Here is a 19,965-nt window from a genome sequence, read left to right as displayed (position 1 = left end):
TACCTCTCTCTTCATCTCTCACCCTTGTATCTATGCTTCCAGGCTGTATTTTAAAAAAAGAAAAAGAAAAAGGAAGGAAGAGAAAAAGAAAGAAAAAGGAGAGAGAGAGGAAGGGAGGAAGGAAGGAAGGGAGGCAGGGAACAGAAAAATCTAACCTTTTTGTGACTTGGTGCCCAAAGCAATTCATCTGTATAACTGCCCTCAGAATGTTTTCCAAAATGCCCATATCTATAAAAAGTTTAAGGAGGAAAAGTAGCTGTATGAAATATATTATAAATTCTAAAAATCATGCGAGTGTTTTTTAAGTAAAGAATAGATTTTGAATATGATAATGTTCTTAGTTTAAGTTCATTTGGAAATACTGCTCTTCAAGAACAATATTTATTGGTAGAATATAAATTATCTATAGTCTTGTTAAAGTCTCATGGACATATATGATAGTATTTTTCTACAATTGTTCAAATTACAGATTTTGATTACTACAAGGAGTAGGTCTGCATATTTCCTCATATATATATCCATATTTAGTATCAACTAAAATTGCCTATACTTTATTTTATAAAATATTAACCATATATAACAAAAATGTAGCTTATTTTAAAATGATAAAAAACGTTATGTACATATTTGTTAGATAATAAATTTGTTGAATGTTGCCTAACATGTAATAACTAACATTTTTATTTTTCATAAAGCTTATGAAGAAATCAGCTTTGAAGTACTTTAAGGTTTTTTTATTCTTTTTTAAATATGTCTGGGTTACTCTTGGTTCTTCACTCTTCAATAAATAGATACAAAGATAGATACATAGATAGACATACAGACAGACAGATAGATGACAGAGTTTGAAATACATAACAACTTGATTAATTTCTCCCTATTTTATTTTCCTTGATCTTATTTACCTGTGATAAGAATGATATATACAATAATTTATCAGATGCTCATTCTTCTTTTTCAAACTTTAAACTTTGTTAGAACTGCATATTTAGAGCAGAAATCAGAAGTTGAACAAAGAAAGAAAAATAAAAATTTTGGTGTGACAAGTTTTACAAAACACAATGGATTAATTTCGACTTTCACACCATAAACTTTATATCTGGGCAGAGTAATTCATTGTGTTGCAGGTTAAGCAACATTAAATTTTAAAACACCACCATGATTTCATCCTATGAGCATTTGAGAAACTTTTATATTTTAGCCCAGTTGCATAGTTAATGGGTTATACTCTACTAGGCAGCGGCAGCTTTATGAAACTTCTGAATAATTGAGGTCTATGGGAATGACATATAGGAATGTTATTAGGATTTTTCATTTTTTATTACAGTCAATTAGACACTGATATGCTAATAACTTTTGAGATCATGCATTCATCTGCTTAAGAGAGCAGGCAGGAAAAAAAATTATCTGTGTTCTAAGTCATAGAATATAGTAGCCTAGAAATATTCACAACCAAAATTTCAAAGATCTTGTTTACTCAGCAGATTAAGAGAACTCTGGTGACAAGAGGGACAAATGGGTTAGCTATTATTCACCAAGCCTCTTAAATAACATTAATAGATACAACATTTAAATTACCAGTCCTAGTAAATCTGTGTCTATGTTATAATTTATACCTACTCAGGCAAAATACAACCATGTTATTTCAAGGCATAGTGCAGGGCTCTTAGGGTCCCACTCACCAAGACTGCAATTGCAGTTTGCAAAAACTATGCATCAGTATTGGGTAATGTGCAAATGTATCCTCTAACCATGTATATGTTCAAAGTTTGTAGAAACAATTAGCTTTTATTCATCAGAGATTATCCAACAGGTAACATTATGATCTGGCTGTCTTGAAATACAGTCCTCTCCCTATCACGAAATCAGTTCCAAGTGATTTAGATGTCTGAATTTCACACAGTTTTCTTACTTTCTTTCCACTGTTCTTACCTCAACCCTCACTTGATTTAGGCTGGCTCATATATCACATCTCTGTCAGCCCATAAAGTCACAGAAGTGACAGAGGTGATAGCTAAAGCTACAGCTTGGCTTCTTCTGAGACCTCTCTCCTCAGAAGCCTTCTCAGTGTGTCATCACAGGGTCTTTGTCTGTGCAGGCACCTCTAGTATCTCTTCTTCTTATAAGGACACTGGTCGTACTGGATTAGGCCACAATCTTAACAGCCTCATTTTAACTCATCACCTCTTTAAATAGCTTATGTCCAAGTTTGGTTATATTCTGAGGTACTGGATTTGGGACTTCAAAGTAAGATTTTTTGGTGACACAACTCCCCTCCTAACAATGGGCCTGGAGGCAGGAGGTTAAATTCAATCAGAAAATACCACAGGGAACGCTGCACAATGGAAAAAGAATTTGAAAAAGAATAGCTACATGTATATGTGTAACTGAATCACTATGTACAACTGAAATTAACACAACATTGCTAATAAACTATACTCCAATATAAAGTAAAAATCAAAAAAAGAAAAAAGAAAGAAAAAGAAAATGCCAATACATAAAAAAGTCTTGAGGAACAAGAACGTTAGGGATTGCAGTGATCTAACATGGCTAGAGAAGAGGTTTGGAGGGAGTCAGTAATGGCAAGAGATACTGCAAAGCACACAGGACCAGAGGATAAGATCATAAAATCCTTAAAGCTAAGTGGTTACCAAAATCCATGTTCTTCTCTTTCTCCTGAGCACACAGCCTGACTTCATTTTTCAGGCTCCTTTCCAGCTAGATGTTACTGTGGAAGTGATTTCCAGACGACAGAAAATGAGTGGCAATGCCTTTTTACCGTTATTCTTGATTTTTCTCCTGATGTTTCGAGCCAGATTATAAAGAGCCAGAAGAGGGAAAGAATATGGGTCTCTGAATCAGGGTACAGCAGGGATCTGTGTGAAGAATTAGTAACATCCATGTGGCTGATTCATAAGCAAGAAACTTAACATTTTCCATCACCAAGCTATTGTACACTTCGGAGAATTTATTCGATTCTACAGCCTGATCTACCCTAACCTATCTATACAGTTGGATTTATATAGTGTTTCCTGAAAACACTTGGAATGTTAGAAAATTGAAAGAAGGGGAGTGACCACATCAATTCTGATATAGAAACTGTACTCAATACATAGTGAGAAGTACTGATTAAAGGGGCATGGTTCTGTAGACAAATCAGGGTCTCAGTGATCATCATGAAATGATAATCGCCTGAACCAGTGAGTAGAGATTTAAAAATGGCAGACAGAATTACAAAATATTTTATTGTTGAATCTCTTTTCTGGCAATGATTGTTTTTTATATAGTAGGAGAGATGGTAGGAGGGAAGAAGGAAAACAAAGATTCCAGAGTGATATCCAAGTGTCTACTTTGACAGCTGGTTGAATTAGGTCCTGTATGATGAGAAGTGAATATGTACACATAATGTATTCAATTTTAAACAAATTTAAGTGTTCACACAACTTCTACATGGAGATATGAGTGAGCCTGATATGCAAGTCTGTAACTCAACAGAACAATATGAGTTGAAGATAAAGATCTGTGAAACAGAGGTATCTATTTGCATTTTACTTTCTACAGGTGAAAACTATCAATCAGGATCCCTATTTCCCTTTCGAACCACTTGCTGAGTTCTCATGCAAAAGTTTGGCATGAATACCTGACCTATTAAACTAGCCAACATGTTTATTATTTCTCTAAAATATTGGGAAGAGAAAGTGAAATATATAGCATAATAAAAATATAACAAATATACTCATGTGGAATTTATGAAAAAATTATCTGTGAAGTATTTTACCAAAAGTAGACACTATCTTAGTTATTTTGGGCTCTTTGCTCTTCCATGTGTGTGTGTGTGTGTGATTCAGATTGTCAAGAGAAATTCTTTGCATACTTTAGTTTGATTTTACCTATTATGGATTTTATTTAATAAGTACTGTTTTGAATCTATTGGACAATTTCTTGAGAACTGACATCTTAACATAAAGTGTTCTAATCTATAACGTTTCATATCTCAATTTACCTAGATCTTATTTAATATATTTTAATAAAGTTTTGTAATATTTCTATATTGATCTTCTACAGCTTTTGTTAGTTATATTAATTTTATGAACGCTGTTGTAGTAAATCATCTATTTGATTTTTAACAACATTTATTGCTGGAGTGTAGATGTTATTTTAAATGTTAATTTTGTATCTAGAGTCAATGTTAAACTTTGCACATCTAATAATTTATGTATAGCATTTTAGGGGTTTCTATAAAAATAACCATATCTGAAAATAATAACACTTTTGAATACTTTTTCAATGTCTGTATCTCATACCTCATTTATCTCTGGGTAGCATTTCCAAAACAATATTAAATAAAATTGTGTGTCCTTGCTTTGCTCTTGATCTTGAGTTACCATTCTTTTAATATTTCATGATTAAATATAATATTTGCTCCATTTTTTTAGATATATTATGTATCACAAAGACCACTAACTATTGATGAAAATCTATCCTCTCCTACTTTATGAGCAAAAAGTTTGACCAAATTTCCTAGTCAACCTTGCAGTTCCATAAGTTGTGTGACAAATTCCAGCAAATGACAGTGATTAAAAGTGACTCATATAATTGCAAGACTGCCCATTAACATTTCTCAGGTCAAATCTTTGTATTCTTTCACACTCTGTGACCCATCCTAAAGACAGAAACTGTTATGATCAGAGGAGGATCCTTTTGAAGGATGACCACCTATTCCAGTTTGTCTGGGGCAATAACGTATTAAACCTGGCATTCCAAAAGAATGATTAATAACTCCCCCACTCAATCTCAAAGACATCCCATTTTGAATAATACATTATATGGTCACCCTATTTTAAAATCACATGATGAGAGAGAGCAACTGACCTCTGAGGTCACTAAGGGACAGCTGCTCAACAATGTGAATCCACCCCCAACTATTAAGTGAGTGAAAAATAAACTTATACTATTTTTGAATCTATTATACAATTTAATTATTCTGATAAGGCTATCAGGCAACGGAAATACCCTTTAATAATTAGATTATATTTTTATCACTGATGGATTCAAATTTTATGAAAATATATATTCTGTGCCTATTAGGTGAACATTATTATTTTTCCAACATGTTAGTGAATTACATTATTTAATTTTATAATGTTAAATCAACCTTGCATTCCTGAAATGAATTCAATTTTATTTCCAGATTCATGATTCATACCACAAATGTCTAATTTAAGAGTTTTACATTCATAACCGTGAATGAAATTAGCATAAAATTTTCCATTTGGTTACGTCTTCATCAGTCTTTGGGTCAAGGCTGTACTTCTGATAAAATCAGATAAAGGTCCTGAAATAGTTTGAGTAAACTTGAAACTATGTGTTCTTTATAAAATTGGTAGAATTCACTGGAAACAAAATCTGGGCCTATTAATTTGTTGTAAGATATTAGAATATTGATTCAATTCAATAAATTGTTACAAGAATACTAGTTTTTCTTTTGGGGCCATTTTTAGTAAACTATTGAGAAATAAGTGCAAGTTTTCCTACTAATATAAATTTTAGTTATTATATCTTTATTTTATATTTACATTTCCAAAACACCATTTTGTTCCATCTTCTTTTGAGATCCCTTATTTTTTTTCCTTAATCCTCACCAAATATTTGTCTTTTCTGGTAACTGTCAATGAAGCCACTTTTTTTGGCAATTTTGATACTCTCTGTTACATTTTTCTTTTCTATTCCAATAATCTATGGTTTTGTTTATCTTATATGCTTTCATATATCCTATTATATATATATATAAAGATATACATTTCTTAAGTACCATTTATCTGTATACCACAAGTGTTTATACATAGCATTTTCCTTATCTTTCATTCTAATCTTCTTTTTTTGTCTGTTTTTTCAATTTGCATTTTGGTTCAGTGATTTTTTTTTCAACTTAAAAAATTATTTTATTGAGGTATAGTTGGTTTACAATGTTGTGTTACTTTCTGATGTACAGCAAAGTGACTCAGTTTATACACACACACACCCCTTTTCTTTTTCAGATTCTTTTCCCTTATAGGTTACTACAAAATACTGAGTATAGTTCCCTGTGCTATACAGTACGCCCTTGTTGGTTATCTATTTTATATACAGTAGTGTGTATACATTAATCCCAAACACCTAATTTATCCCCCTCACCCCCGCTTCCCCTTTGGTAACCTTAAGTTTGCTTTCTTTTGGTGGATCTATTTCTGTTTTGTATATAAGTTCATTTATATCATTTTTTTTAATTTCATATATCAGTGGTATCATATAATATTTGTCTTTTTCTGGATTAATTAATTTAGTAAGATAATCTCTAGGTGCATCTGTATTGCTACAAATGGCATTATTTCATTCTTTATTTTTTTGGCTGAGTAATATTCCACTGTGTATATATACCACATCCTATTTATCCAGTCATCTGACAATGGACTTTTAGACTGCTTCTATGTCTTGGCTATTGTAAAGAGTGCTGCAATGAACACTGGGTGCGTGTATCTTTTCAAATTATGTTTTTCTCCATATATATGCTTAGTAGTAGGATTGCTAGATCATATGGTAGCTCTTTCAGTTTTTTAAGGAACCGCCATACTGTTCTTCATAGTGGCTGTACCAAATTACAATTTGTAGACTTTTTGATGATGGCCATTCCGACTGGTGTGAGATGATCCCTCATTGTAGTTTTGATCTGCATTTCTCTAGTAATTCACGATATTGCACACTTTTTCATGTGCCTTTTGGCCATCTGTATGTCTTCTTTGGAGAAACGTCTATTTAGGTCTTCTGCCCATTTTTTCATTAGGTTGTTTATACCATGAGCCCATTTTTTTGAGCCTTGTTTTGAGGAAAAATTTGAGGCCAGTGTTGAAGGTAAGTTTACTCTGGAGAGAAACTGCTCCTGCTTTTGACATTTCATATGGGGGCAATACCACCTCCAACAAACTGTACGCTGAGATTGCCTGATATCCAGACAGTGTAAATTTGGTATGCAAACGTGCTGTGATGTTGACTTGTGGTTACGAAATCGAAAGGAAAAAAATGTTCCCCTCCTGAGAGCCAAGGTTTATACAGGCAATTCTCCTTGAAGTCATGAACACTGTGTACTTTGGAAATGAGGTTGGGTAATTATAGTTAACTGTTACAGTTAGGATTAAGTCTTCTTGGATTCCAGTTTAATGGGGCAAAGGGTCTCTTATGAGCTTCCACACATTTCAGTATGCTTTATCCACAGTGGCCTGAAAGTTAATAAGGTTTATCAAATGTTTTGAAGGCAAAAGAAAGCTTCAATGCTCTGCTGACCAATCTGGATCGCCCTTTCAATTAGTTTTTAGCTTCTGAATATTCTATACAGCCTTTCCAATTGGTTAAGTTAAACATATTTTAGCCACCATTCTTAAGTTGTTTTTAGTATGAGAATGGGTACTTTATCTAATTGCTACAAACAATTTGACCACAAAATTATCAGAGCATTTTATGACGGTAAATTTAGTCAAGATAATGAAAATTAAAATACATAGTTAATACATAAAACATTTTATTTACAAAAAGTTGGAAAACTATTTTAGTCAGAAATATTGGTCACTTTACAAAAAAAAAAAAAAAAAGCATATAGGCGCTTTTCAGGCATTGGCCAACAAACACCAACATCTTGAATCTGACTTTCCCTAATGCTACAGCCTGATAATTACACAGCCTCTGTTCTGAGCCACATACGGCAACTGTTTAAAACACCAGATAAATGAAATTATCAGCCTCCAAACCTCAAATACTGAGGTTAGCCCCCCACTTCTCCTCAGCTAATTGTACCAATTGATAGATAGGTAAAATTACTTTCTACTCAAAATAAGATAAATTCCACTCAAAATAATTAAAATTTAAGGCCGAAAAGATCTCCCATAGTAAAATGTACAAAGGTAGAACTATTCCAAAGTTGGTTATTTTAATCTTTGCACTTTGATTTAATGATCATGTCACTTTTTCTCAAGTGAGCTCTCCTTATGTTTCTAAGATGACTTTGCCATTTCCAGATGTCACATTCAAATATGACAATGTCTGCGGTAGGAAGAGATTCACTTTTTTTGAGAATGAGGGAACTTTTCCTAGAATTTGCCACAGGACTTGCTCTTTGCTGTCACTGCCAGATTGATGCTGCTGTACATACGCTTTATTACCATATTACCACAAGTTTAAACACAAGTTTGATTACCATAGTACCACAAGTTTAGTTAGGATTTACACCTGAGCATCAAATAAGGATCTGCACTGAGTCGTGAAAGCATTTAAAAAAATCACAATAACGTTAGTAAGTATGATGCATAGAAGGGATAATTAGAAGTATCCAACTTTAGAAGTTCCCTGTGAAGACTGTCTTCTACAATCCTTTACAATATTGAAAACTGTGAAAGTTCAAAAACAGCTACTGCGGAAACCTATACCTAGTATCGTCTGTGGGCCTATCATTGTCATCGGTCAACGGATTGGTGGTTGCCAGAGGCAGGGGTTGGGGGGTGCGCATAATGGGTGAAGGGGCCTAAAAAAGATACAAAAGTTTTAATTATATGGGTGTGTGTACACACACACACACACAATTTTCTTATGTCACCCTCAGGGCAGTCACATGAAATGTCTACTAGAATTGCCCAAATTTTGCGTAGTGGGAAATAAATTTTAGAAAGACTAAGCAACATACCCAGAGTCATATAACTAATAAATGGAAATCTGAGTCTGCTGGTTCTCAGAAACTGTGCCTCTATCTACAGGTGCAGCTTTCCATATATGTTTAAGCATAAACATGCAAATACAGAAATGAGTGGTAATATATAACATGTTTATTTTAATGTATTTCAATGTAACACTTATTCATTGCAATAAATTTCAACTTTTTTTCTAATGGCTGGAACCACCTAATTTGCATCTCTACATGTGAAAACACCAAATATCAATGCATGATATTTTTAATTAAAACAAGGATGTTTATACTAGCTGTGCAAAAATTCTGGAGGTTTTGTACTATGTCATGATTCTAATGCTACACAGACTACAGGCTTTAAAACGCTTCCTATTGTGATGCGCTATCCTTCAGCTGATCTTTTGAAGGGAAGTTTTACTAGAATAGAAAAATTATGAATGATTAAATGTTGGTATACTTAATTGTCCAGCCTAATTTTTTCCTTGTAGTAAAGATATTTGATGAAAGATCTAAAAAAGGAATGCCTGGAGGAGGGGAAAGGAGATGGAGTACTGATCCTAAGCAACTTAATTACAAATGTGTTTCTGGATGAGGGTCCTGTCTTCTCTTTGTCTTCATCGATGGCTGGAATTTCCCATTTCAGGTTCTGAAAATAATTATACTGTTTCACCAAAAAAAAGATGCCTGATTCTTTTTATTTCATCTTGAAATAACCGAAATGACTTCTTGGATTTTTTTTTTTTTTCTTTTGTTGGTGAAGCATCAGTCCACCTATTCACAGCACTCTGGAGAGGATAGCAGCTCTTAATGTTCACCTGATAAGATTAAGCTACATATTAAGGGGCTGAAAACTAAAGACTTCATAAATTACCACAGAATAGAACAAAATAAACACAAAATGTTTTCTTCTGAGTCCCACCCATGCTTTCCAAACATTAAACTTCTTTCTAGCTTAGTTTAGTTTAGTTTGGTTTCAATAGCATTCAAAAGGAAAACTCCTCTTCGTTTCTTAGGTGTGATATATAACAAACATTAAGTTTAAAATTAGTTTTTTGTTGGAATTTCTCTGAGAATCAAGTCCCCTTAGGAAGTTACTACCCCCACTTGAACCTGCATGTTCTGTAGCAGATGAATTATGGCTCAAAGGACAACATTCATTAAGAAAAGGTTGAGAAGGATCGGGGAAATCAAGGAGGTGGCAAGAATGAAATTCTGATTTAATTTGTTCAGCCAATTTCTGAAAGGACTGAGTTCTCCCATCTACACCAGGAAATGCATTTACCTCAGAAACAAATAAAGAGCATCATCCTTTAACAGCCACATGCATACTTCATTTCCCTTAGGAGAAAGTGAGCAGGCTGCCCTAGAGAACTTAATTCAGGAGCTTTCACACTCTTTTCAATGATAGATTTTACAATAGAAGCTAGTTCAAGATAAAATAAGGTATGAATATAGCTAAAGAATGACATAAATACAATCATCAAGAGGAAGTGCCCCTGTATCATTTGCAGCTGAGAAATTTTTACAGCAGCAGAGTGATTAGGCTTTGTTTTGTCTTGAGAAATAGATAAGTGAACAGTGCTTAAATGCTTTCAGATATTATTAATTAAAGGACCATTTAACCATAATTATTCCTTTTTAAAGACTTTATAAAAAACTAATTCCAATGAAAATTTACACAAAATTTCATCATAGAATAATGAGTGAAATAAGATCAAAATCATACTGTTTAAACTATAGAAATTTATTTTCTCACAGTTCTTGAAGGCTAGAAGTCCAAGATCAAGTTTGTGGCCAATGTGATTTCTGGTGAGAGCTCCCTTCCTGACTTAACCTACAGGGACTGGGTAGGGTGAGGCTGGGGGAAGACGCTCTCTAGTGTCTCTTTTCACTTGTCTACCTATGTTCATAATGGCATTATTCACAATAGCCAAAAGGTGGAAACAACCCACATTTCCATCAGTAGATGAACGGATAAAACAACTACAATGGAATATTATTCAGCTTTAAAAAGAAAGGAAATTCTGACATATGCTACAACATGGATGGACCTTGAAGACATTAATGCTAAATGAAATAAGCCACAAAAGGACAAATACTGTATGATTCTACTTATATGAATTACCTAGAGTAGTCAAATTTATAGAAACATAAGTAGAATTGGGGGAGAGTAGAATGGGGAGCTATTTGATGAGCACGGAATCTCAATTTGGGAATATAACAAATTCTGGAGATGGATGGTGGTAATAGTTGCACAAGGTGAATGTACTAATGCCACTGAAACGTACACTTAAAAATGGTGAAAATGGTAAATTTTATGTTATGTATATTTTACCATATTCAAAAACTTTTTGAAAAGTATGCTTGCTAAAAGAATTCAAACAATACAGAAATACATGGAGTACATTTATGTCACAATTTATACGTAAATCTTTAATTCCTCTGGCTTTATTTTGGTGTTAGAAATGAAGTGGATCCAGCCTTAAAAAAAAAAAAAAAAAGAGAGAGAGAGGGAGAAACTATATGGAGCAGTATTACTACTGATCCAGTAGATACAGGCTATGAGGTTTTCATTTGCTTGTTCTTATCCACGTAGTTGTTGTACTTGTGTGTACACAGACATTTACCCCTGAATTTCTTGGGATTAGTGATATCTCACTGATACGTATAAAGAATTTGAGAGTGACTGGTTTAGGGCTAGAATTTGTGTAACACAGAGAATAACCAGGTGCTAGTTGACCGTAATCATGTTTTCAATAGTTAAAATAAGTATTTTTACTGGAAGAAATGTTCAATCACTTTTTCTTCATACATACTTCAATCTAACTAGGAAAGAGGATAGTAAAATTTTAAAGAATTGCTATTCCTCTGATCACACTAAAATCTCTCCTTCAAAGGTCAATTTGAGATATATTTAGTTTTTCCACCTCACTGCACACCCATCTCTCACCTCACCTAACAACTTTTTCTTGAGAACAAAACTTAACCAAAGAAAATAAATCTTGAACCATATGAAAGTAGTATCTGAGACAATACTTAGGAGAGAAATTAAATTATTTTCTTTGAGTATCCTGTGAAAGAAAGAAAGAAAGAAAGAAAGAAAGAAAGAAAGAAAGAAGAAGAAGAAAAGAAAAGAAAGAAAGAGAAAAAGAAAGAAAGAAAGAAAAAGGAAGGAAGGAAGGAGATGGAGACACCCCTCCCCCCCCGTTCTAATTTGTGTCATCAGAGTTAATTTCAATTTTCTTTTCAGACATAATGGATATAGTGGACAAAGTTTTCAAGACCCCTTTACTTTGCTTGAGTAGTGGGATAAGGTTGGGAGTGGGAGAAATTTCAGATCCTACTCTCAAAAATATGAAGCCAGAATACAGAGCCAGAATGACCTTCATTTTACTATCTCAAATGGAAGGCAGTGATTTAAGGTCAAGAACTGTTGATTTAAAAACACTCTAACCTTTGCCACTGCCCCATATCTAAATCGTTTAGATTGTTCTGTTTCCCCCTGATGATTTACCTTAAGACCCATTATAAGAAAACTATCTATGAAATCAAGATAAATACATTATAACCTCACTCACATGCAAAACATAAAAACACTGAACACACAGAAACAGAGAGTAGAATGGTGGTTGCCCAGGGCTGAGGGGTTGGGGAAATGGGGAGGCGTAGGTCAAAGAGTACAAACTTTCAGTTATAAGATATATAAGTTCCAGGGTTCTAAGGTACAGCCTGATGACCACAGTTAACAACACTGTACTGTCTATTTGAAAGTTGCTATGAGAGTAGAGTTTTAATGGCCTCACCATAACAAAAACAATGACAAAATGGTACTCATATGAGGTGACAGATGTGTTAACTAATCTTATCATGGCAGACATTTTGCAATATACACGTGTTATCAAATCATCGCATTGTATACCTTACATAATGTTATATGTTAATTATATCTGAAGAAAGCTGGGAAAAAAGAAGAAAACTGTTTGGGTACTTGTTTTTGGGATCAGCAATAAGTGGAGTTTCAGTTTAATATGTAGAGAGAAGCTAGATCCCAAACTGAGTACGTCAGTGATGAAGGCTTCTGAGATGTGAGGAAAGCAGCCTGCATAAAATGGCCTGAATTAGGGGATGAAAGGAAAATCTATGGAGATAATTTAAAGTTGAGAAGGGACACTGTGACTCAGCAGTTACAAGAGAACCCTGAGGAGGATAAAGGTAAAAGGTAAAGTGACAAAAGTTAGGAGTGTATATTTGATACCAAAGCATCGGAATGAATTTATTCTACACAAACTTTCACCTGTACATGTTTGATCTTTAGGAGAAGGAAACAGGTTCTGAGCTGTTAAAACCTGACAAACACTAGAAATTAATTTTTATTTTGAAATATCATAAAATCTAAGAATTTTTGAAACTAAAGTTTAGGAACAGCCTCTGCTGTATTTTTATTCAGTGCCTGATTACCTAGGTTCCATCCTTAGCCCTTCTCTCATCTTCCTCCTCAGAACTGCTAGGGAAATCCTTTAAAATCTTCAATGGTTTAAATTACTTCAACCACTACCTATAGGCTGATGAAATACAACTTTGTTGCCAGTTTTTGCCTTTCTGTAAAATTTCCCTTTTGGCAACCCCAAACTCCTCAAATTAAACACATCTAAAACTAAACCAATGTTCTGAGACACTCACTGATCACTGCTTTCAGCCACTATACAATACCATCTGTGATGCATACCTATTCAAACACAACCAGAGATCATCTCCCAACCATATATTATGAGGGCAAATTTTTCTTTTATTTATTATCTCTTCAGCAATTAACACTATGTCAAGCTCATAACAGGAGTCCATTAAATAGTGAAGCATTAAATGTATGAAAGAGGAGAAATTGAGGAAGGTGGTCCCATATAATGCCTAAGCAGTGGTGGGAATGAAGTGAAGTCTAGATTAAGGGAAATAAGTCACATGAGAAAGAGGCTTTGAAGGAGTTTAGGGAAACAGGACACGTGCATGTACGAAAGGACAACCATAGGAAAACACAACCATAGGAAAACACCATGAGAAGGAGCCAATTATAAGCCTAGGAGAGAGACCTGGAACAGACCATTCCTGTATAGCCCTCAGTGGAAACCAACCAACTTTGGTCTTGGGCTTCTAACCTCCAGAATTGTGAGAAAATAAATTTTTGTTGTTTAAGCCATAGAGTCTGTGGTATTTTGTTAGATTAGCCCTAGCAGACTAATGCAGGTTTTAGCAAGTGATATTAGTATATGCAGATAATAGTATATGGCATTTAGTATGTCTAGAGGAAATAATTACCTGTATAAAATTGAAAAAATTGGGTCTTCTACCTGAAGAGTAGAATAGAGTTCAGTTTTAAGCCTGTATGCATAATCCTAGAGGAAAAGCTATTTGATGAGAGGTTGCTGTTTTCCATCAAGATTTAAATGCAATTATAATAAAACCATGTTTGTTTGCACTAGAGTTAGATGTTTAAACAAGTCGATAAATTTTTGAAAACACAGGAAGGAAAGATGCTTTGTTTACTTTTATTTCCACATTGATTTTAGTACTGACAGAGAGTGACAAAGCGATAGCCTCAGAGACCACTAAAATCATTTCATTCACAAAATGGGTGTTTTACGAGTAAGTGCTCTGCAGACTGCTTCTCTACCAGGAGGGCTGCTCAGGGCTCAGCAGATGGCCGCTGGAGTTTGAAAGCATCTGTTCACTCTCTCCTCTTGTCAGTACAGAACCCACTAAAGAAAAAGGCTTTCATATAGTAATGTTATCTGCCTACCAAGACCATGTTATATCTGGCAAGGACCAGGGAATTGGGTAGTTTTGATGAATGTGATTAAAATAGAGTCAAGGTATGAAAACATTTTAACTGAATAATAGAGGCTGTATTTTACAAGAGAGGGTAGCAAATGTAAGATCATGAATTGACTGGTGTTTGAACTTCTTAAAGTAACTCACAAGTTAAGACACATTTGCACTTACAAAATGAGTTCTGATTTCAAAAAATTCCAAATGCTGCAAAAACTTACCTTTCTAATATATGTTTTTTCATACAAAAAACAATTGGACTGAAAACATTAAGCACCTGCGTGGCTCAAGCATAGTAGTTAGTTGTTAGTTAGGGTTGGCAACAGTAGAAATAGTATTTTTGCTTTTTAAGGCTTCAACAGTTTTAAAACAAGAAACATACCAAAAAAAAAAAAAAGTAAGAGTAATGTAAGAAAAGCATTTATAAATTACACCTGAGTGGTCCACCCAGTCAAGTGTAAAGATGGTCAGGTAAAAAGTCTCATGGAGAAGAAAATAAGTAAACTCTGAGGGGCTGGTTGTGACAGGGATGTAAGAAATAGTCATCATTCATTGTGAAAGTATTGTTAAAAGAAGAATGCAGTCAGCATTCCATGCTTTTTTTCTTTAACACTTTAAATACATGCAGTTTATTGTATGTCAATTATGTCTCAATAAAAGTTCTTAATAAATAAATAAATAAAATAAAATAAAAAATAAATAAAAATTAAACAAACAAAAAACAATTAGGACAATGACCATGTAGGTTTACAATTGTCTCCCTATTTTTAGCTTAGTACTGGATAGATGAAAAGTACTCAATAAATATGTATTGAATGTAAGAGGAATTAGGTAGAAAAGAAAAGAAAAAGACTATCTTGACTGTTGGAAAGGCCTGCATTACAGTGGAATGAGCTTAAATTAGAATGGACACTAATTTAAGGGTAGAGGTTTGGGTTCAGAGCAGAAAACTTCAGAGAAAACAACTTATTTTATCCAGCATTTTCCAGGTACATTCAATGGCATACTGTCCCCATAAAAATGCTTCTCAAAAGCATGATACCATGGTTAAAGAACTTTGCCCAATATTTTCAGTCTCTAGAGGATCACAGTGCCTATCATGAACTCCTGTTAAGAGCTCCCAGAACTCTTCCAGTAAAGAAATCTGTTTAACAGATTTAACAGGGATTAACAAATCCCTGTCTCCCTTTAGAAAAACTAGTAACATGCCGGGGAGCATTCTAATGCTTTTTAAGACATTAACTAGAATATATTTTATTACATTTCACCTTGTTTTAATTTCACATTACAGATAAGTTGCTTCATGCTTTTCTCACACTCACCAGTTGTTGACATTTTTCTTCTCTTACTTTAACTTTCTCTCTTTCTCCCTTGTCTCTCTGTATGTACGTGCCTCTCTCCTGACAAATCTCCATGATTCTTAAAGCACTTCTTTAATGTCTGGCACTACAGGATGGCCCAGGCATGCATCTCACATTTTCTGGCTAAGCCCTATTATTGGCTACATTCCTTGTCCCTTTTTTATGGACAACAGTTCTTAGAAAACAAAACTGATCACCAGGTATTTTCATATCTTCTATGCCTTCTCAGTGAACAAAAATCGAAAATATGCATATCTCTGTATCTATCTACTAAAATGATGTGCTCTTATCGATGTCTGTAGCTTTATCCAACACATCAGGATACCTTCTAGATATATATTTTTCCTTTTCAGTATTTTTAACTCCCTTCCAAAACAGTGAGAAATCTGGTCCTCATTACACATTTGCTCAAACTTAGCAAACAGAAGATAGTTTCAAAACTGGTAACTTACACCACTAAACAACAATAAAAAAAGGAAACCTACTATCTAGAGTTCAATATTTGTTTATCTTTCTTCTTTACTTCTTTGAAATAAAATTCAATTAGAGTGAAATGAGCAAAGCTTAAATGTATAATTTAATGAGTTTTGACAAATGCATACACTACTAAGACAGAACATTTCCATCAACTCAGAAAGTTAATATGTGGTTGCTTTTCATCAATACTTTCACCCTTCACAGAGGTAAACAATAAGTTTTTTTTACATCATGGATTGGTTTTGCCTGTTCAAGTATATATTACAAATGGAATAATACAGCATATAATTTTTTGAATTGGGTTCATCTGCCAACATTTTTTGTGAAATGCATCTATTTATATATATATATATTCGTAATTTATTTTTAATGATGAGTAGTATTTTTGTTACATGAATTTACCACAAAATATTTATGCATTTTTCTATGAATAGGCAGCAGGGCCACTTCTCATTTTTAACTCTTGTATAAAGCAGCTCTCTACATTCTTGCATCAGACTATTTGTAGACACGGTATTTCATTGATCCTGGATAAAATACCTAGGGTAAGATTTCACAGACAGATATATACCTTTATAATAGGCAACCAAACTTTCTTTTTTAAAAGAGGCTGCATTATTTACATTCTCATTAGTAGGCAAGAGAGAACTAGTTGTTCTGAATTCTGACCAACATTTGGCGTTAACAGACTTCTAAATTTTAGCCATTCTAGTGATTGTATATAAATTTGACTTTAATTAAAGTTTTCTTTATGAGTAATGCTAAACTTTTTCTAATGTTTATCACACGCTTATACATCTTTCTTCTTTGTGATGTATCCAAGTTTTTTGCCCATTTTTTTAGATTGCCTTTTTATCTCTGAGTTGTGAGAGTAGTTTACATATTGTTTCTACAGGCCTTTTGTCAGTTATAAAGAATCTGGAGAAATGGTACAAACGAACCTATTTGCAGAGCAGAGATGGAGTCATGGGTATAGAGAACTGATTTATGGTTGCCAAGGGAGAAAGAGGAAGGGGATAAATTGGGAAATTAGGATTAACACATACACACTACTATATATAAAAGATAACTAATAAGAACCTAATGTATAGCACAGGGAACTCTACTGAATACTCTGTAATGACCTATATGGGAACAGAATCTAAAAAAGAGTGGATATACGTATATGTATAGCTGATTCATTTTGCTGTACAGCAGAAACTAAGACAACATTGTGGGTCAACAATACTCCAATAAAAATTAATAAAAAAAAAAAAAGAAAGCTTTGCCTACCTAAGGTTGCATAAAGAATGAACTATTGTTTTTTCTAAACTTTTAGGGTTTTAAGTTTTGCATTTAAATTTTGCTCCATCTCAAAGCAATGTTTTCATATGCTATTAGGTGGGATAAAGGTTTATTTATTCCCTATGTGTATCCAGTTGTTGCAGGATCATTTTCTTAAAAGACTTTACCGCCCCACTGAAATGCTTTGGCACCTTTGCCGAAAATTAACTCGTGTTTGTCTATTCCTGGATTCTTTAATCTGCTATTGATGTATTTGTTTCTGTTCTCATCCAATAACACACTATCTCCATTATGTAGTTATGTTGTAATTTAAGTTTCTCAACTTTTGTATACCTGAATGTGTCCTCCTTTTACTTTCATTTTTTAAGGATGTGTCCTGGCCTTGATCTTGGTTTCCCTGCCTCCTCCTTTTTTAATGAGACTATTCTTCACATCATTATTCCTTTTATTTATTGGTGTTAATCTTTCAATCGTGTTTCTGTCCCTTTCTGTCAGTCCTCTCATTCAACATTTGAAACATGCATATGTTAGACTGTTTGATATTATCACAAAGGTCACAGAATCTGTTATTTTTCTCTCTTCCTCTCTCTCTCTTTTTCATTTTTTACTTCTGTGTTTGATTTTCATATTAGGTCATTTCTTTTGACCTTTTTTCAAGCTCAGTGATTATTTATTCTTGCAGCTCCTAACTGGGTTGTCATAATCTAGTGAATCATGCTGAGCTTTTCACTTCTATTATTTTCATTTTTCAAACAGGTTTTATATTAAATGTTTCTGGTTGCTCTAAAAATTAAAAGCACTCAACTGGGAAAGAAAATAAAAAGTCCCTCCGCCAGAGCCTGGGCTATATTTCTAGGGAGCTTCAGGGCCCAGGCTCAGGCTGGAACCCAGGCCTCTCCACCCGGGTGGGAGGAGGTGGCTAAATTTTGTCCATAGGCCTCAGGCCAGTCTTGCCCAGGCTGGAGGCTAAGCCTACAGAGCTTGTACTTGCCAACTGCTAACCTCTGCTTTTGAAGGGATTTGTGGGTTGTTGTTGAAAAAGCATCCAGTCCAGAATCCACTCAGACTCTGAAAACTTCTGGGTGGTACTTATTAAAAGTAGTAAGATGTTAAAAAACACCTCAAATAGGAAGCAGAGGACTAAGGACAATGATAAATCCAAGGGGTGGACCCTTGGAAATGATGAAGAGGAGAGAAGGCTCAAGGATAGGAAGGACCAGCTGTACTGAGAGCATCTACTCACCTTTGTTTGTCATCTCTTCCCCAATGAGCCTCAGAACTCGCTTAGCACCAGCAGGCGTACCATTTCCTGGACCAACTTTGTCCAGGAGATGCTGACCAAGAGCGAAGTGCAGAGGGTCCAGGTGGTGCCCTGTAGTGATGTGGTGGAAGTCTACCTGCACCACGGAGCTATGGTTTCCGGGTCGCCTCAACTGGCTTTGCTGTACCGAATGCGGGCTGCAAATACTGACACGTTTGAGAGAAGCTTCCAGTGGCTGAAGATGAGCTGAATATCGAAGGCAAAGTATATCCCTGTTTCCTGTAAACTTACGGGCTTCTTTGGAAATGCCCTCTCCACTTTGGGGATGACAGCAGTGGGCTCGGCCACCCCGTGGTGTGCTTTCCATCTGGCTGGAACAATGGGAAGGGAAGGAGGAATCAGCGCTTTTATTTGGATTAAAATGGCTCCTGTTGCGATTGTGGACGGCATAAAGATGGCAAAAGGAGTCAGCCTTTGTTGCCTGGCCCAGCCGTGGTATGAAAACACTGCAGGCCGCGGCAATAGCTAGAGGCCCTGGTGCCCTTCTTGCAATGAGCAGCCCGGAGTCCGTGGAGGGAGGCCTCAGCCCAGGGCTCGCACCGTGTACACCACGGGATCCACGCCGCGGGCAATAAGCGCTCCAGAAGCCCGTCACGCTTCTCCAACACCGCCGAGGGGCAGATGCCCAACTACCTTCTGGTGGAAATGGATGGACGGGGGCGCACCACAGACCATGTCATCGTCCTGGCGTCCACCAACCGTGCTGACACGTTGGACACCGCTCTGCTGAAGCCCAACACGGAGGTTCAGCCGTGCGGCCTCGCCGGTGGCTTTGAGGAGCCAAGGCGCACGCTTTGTGCGTGGGTGCGCACGTCCAATTCGCCGCGGCCGGCGGTGGAGCGCATCGCTGCTACGACCCGCACTAAGGGCAAGCTTCTCTCCAAGGAGGGAGAGGAGTTGGTTGCGTTTCTGAGTCAGGCAGTGCTTTTGTCTGAAGGTTGCTGGAGCACACGGAGGAGGTGAGGAAGGTCTCCATCACACCAGGGACAAACGCT

At 35.3% G+C, this 19,965-nt stretch overlaps 1 pseudogene; it reads left to right on the top strand.

The window, feature by feature from the left end:
- Positions 1 to 14,990: 14,990 nt before the first annotated feature.
- LOC130836430 (paraplegin-like) lies at positions 14,991 to 19,439 on the top strand (annotated as a pseudogene).
- The last annotated feature ends 526 nt before the right edge of the window (positions 19,440 to 19,965 follow it).

The sequence above is a fragment of the Hippopotamus amphibius genome, chromosome 15 (genome assembly GCF_030028045.1).
Source record: "Hippopotamus amphibius kiboko isolate mHipAmp2 chromosome 15, mHipAmp2.hap2, whole genome shotgun sequence".
NCBI classification, from domain to species: domain Eukaryota; kingdom Metazoa; phylum Chordata; class Mammalia; order Artiodactyla; family Hippopotamidae; genus Hippopotamus; species Hippopotamus amphibius.
This window is presented reverse-complemented; position numbering and strand designations above follow the sequence as displayed.